This window comes from Berghia stephanieae, chromosome 12 (genome assembly GCF_034508935.2).
Source record: "Berghia stephanieae isolate SIO BIC M18660-M18661 chromosome 12, UCSD_Bste_1.3, whole genome shotgun sequence".
NCBI classification, from domain to species: domain Eukaryota; kingdom Metazoa; phylum Mollusca; class Gastropoda; order Nudibranchia; family Aeolidiidae; genus Berghia; species Berghia stephanieae.
In genome coordinates this window covers 34118209-34120708 of record NC_088371.1, presented here as the reverse complement: position 1 = coordinate 34120708, position 2500 = coordinate 34118209, and the positions used below count along the sequence as shown (strand labels likewise).

The following is a 2500-nucleotide window of genomic DNA, read 5'->3' as shown; positions in this document are numbered from 1 at the left end:
TATTATAAAACAAGTAATGATATAATATAAAAGATTTTAAAAACCGCAAAGAAATGGAAGTAAAGAAAATAAATGAGTGTTGAGATGTGACGTGCACATGTAAGCAGGTCTGACTGACAATTGTAATGACACACTGAACTCCGACTGTCGTTGTGGAAAAAGAAGTAACAAAGTGTGTACGAAACTGAAACTGCAATGGTAGATAACACTCTCATTGTTGTTATATTATAAATAAATAACAAAGTATATATGAAACTGCAATGATAGACTGAACTCTGATTATTCTTATAGATGAATAAATAACAAAGTTTGTATGAAACTGCAATGATAGACTGAACTCTGATTGTCGTTATAGATAAAAATATAACAAAGTGTGTATGAAACTGCAATGACAGACTGAACTCTCTTGTTATAGATAAAGATGTATCAAAGTGTGTATGAAACTGCAATGATAGACTGAATTCTGATTATTCTTATAGATGAATAAATAACAAAGTGTGTATGAAACTGCAATGATAGACTGAACTCTGATAGTTATGGATAAAGATATAACAAAGTGTGTATGAAACTGCAGTGACAGACTGAACTCTGATTGTTATGGATAAAGATATAACAAAATGTGTATGAAATTGTAATGACAGACTGAACTCTGATTGTTATTATAGATAAAGATATAACATAGTGTGTATGAAACTGCAATGACAGACTGAACTCTGATTGTTGTTATATATAAAGATGTAACAAAGTGTGTATGAAACTGCAATGACAGACTGAACTCTGATTGTTGTTATATATAAAGATGTAACAAAGTGTGTATGAAATGCAATGATAGACTGAACTCTGTTGTTACAGAAAAAGATGTAACAAAGTGTGTATGAAACTGCAATGATAGATTGAACTCTGTTGTTACAGAAAAAGATGTATCAAAGTGTGTATGAAACTGCAATGATAGACTGAACTCTGTTGTTATAGATAAAGATAATGTTGAGATAGCTGAATACATTAAATATTTAGGAATAACCATTGATAGTTCCCTAGATTTCTCTCAACATATTAATATAATATCTAAGAAAGTTGCCCAAAGATTATAAATCCTAAGGAAATTGAGAACATTTCAAGTAGGGGAGAAAACTATGTTAAGAGTTTAATTACTCATTGATTAAAAGTGTAATTGCGTTTGGCTGCACAATAGGGTTTGGCGGATGCCGACTTAAAGATAAATAAAAAATGTCAGAATCTATCAAAGAAGAATCAATAATAATAAACCATCCTCTTGATGGAGTAGAAAGAATTCATGGAAAAGCAATAGAAAGGAAAGTATTCCCAATTACCAACAATAAAAAACATATTTTATACCATGAATTTAGTCTTTTACCGTCTGGGACAAGGTTTTGTCAGATTAAATGTAGAACTAAAAAGTATAAATCAACGTTCGTTCCATCACCAGTAAAAATGTAGAATATTTCATATGGTACAGCAAAACCAAGGATTGATGCGTTGGCTTGTTGACTGATCAATTTGTTTACTATCAGATTAATTGACCAATTGGTAATGATGATCATATTTGGTGTCGAATTGTCACAATTGTAACAAATTGAAAACGAAATGAATGAATATGTTTATGTTGTGTATATCGCAAGCGTGAAAGAAAGAGAGGAAGAGAGAGAGAGAGAGAGAGAGAGAGAGAGAGAGAGAGTTTGTGTGTGTATTCGTTTGTGTGTGTGTGTGTGTGTGTGTGTGAGAGAGAGAGAGAGAGAGAGAAAATAAGTAGGAGTGAAATATCTGTTCAATGTTATATTTTTCATATATAACAAGAGTAACTAAATGAAAAATTGCCATATTTATGGACAATACAGATCCATTATTATTATTATTATTATTATTATTATTATTATTATTATTATTATTATTATTATTATTATTATTATTATTATTATTATTATTATTATTATTATTATATTATTATTATTATTATTATTATTATTATTATATTATTATTATTATTATTATTATTATTTATATATTATATTATTATATTATTATTATTATTATTATTATTATATTATATTATTATTATATTATTATTATTAATTATTATTATTATTATTATTATTATTATTAAAGATGTAACAAAATGTTATGAAACGGTGCCAGACAAATCAAAAATCAGTCTTCCTCGACTTGGGATCGAACGAGAGACCTCCTAGGTATGGGTAAGACGTGCTACCGTGACACCACATATGTTTCCAAACAGTTATGTTCCTAGCAATCCGAGTAACTCAGGTTGCTTTCACAGTAATTCCAAAACAACCATGGGGCCTATTATAGTTTTGGTTATTAGACCTGCATATAAGTACACGCTCGGTTAGAAATCAAGTGTTTGAATAGAAGCGGCAACGAATGTTTTTATGGCCTAACCCCCCCCCCCCCCCTCCCCAATTCCCCCACGAGTCCAAACAATCAAAATAAATGATATGCATAAATATGATAACACAGCATT

The 2500-nt window shown here is 29.6% G+C and overlaps 1 protein-coding gene across 1 annotated transcript in view; it reads right to left on the bottom strand.

Annotated features, from left to right (window-relative positions):
- Positions 1 to 2500, bottom strand: part of LOC144958093 (fibrinogen-like protein A) — a 38494-nt gene that overhangs the window by 26079 nt on the left and 9915 nt on the right. The window lies entirely within an intron of this gene.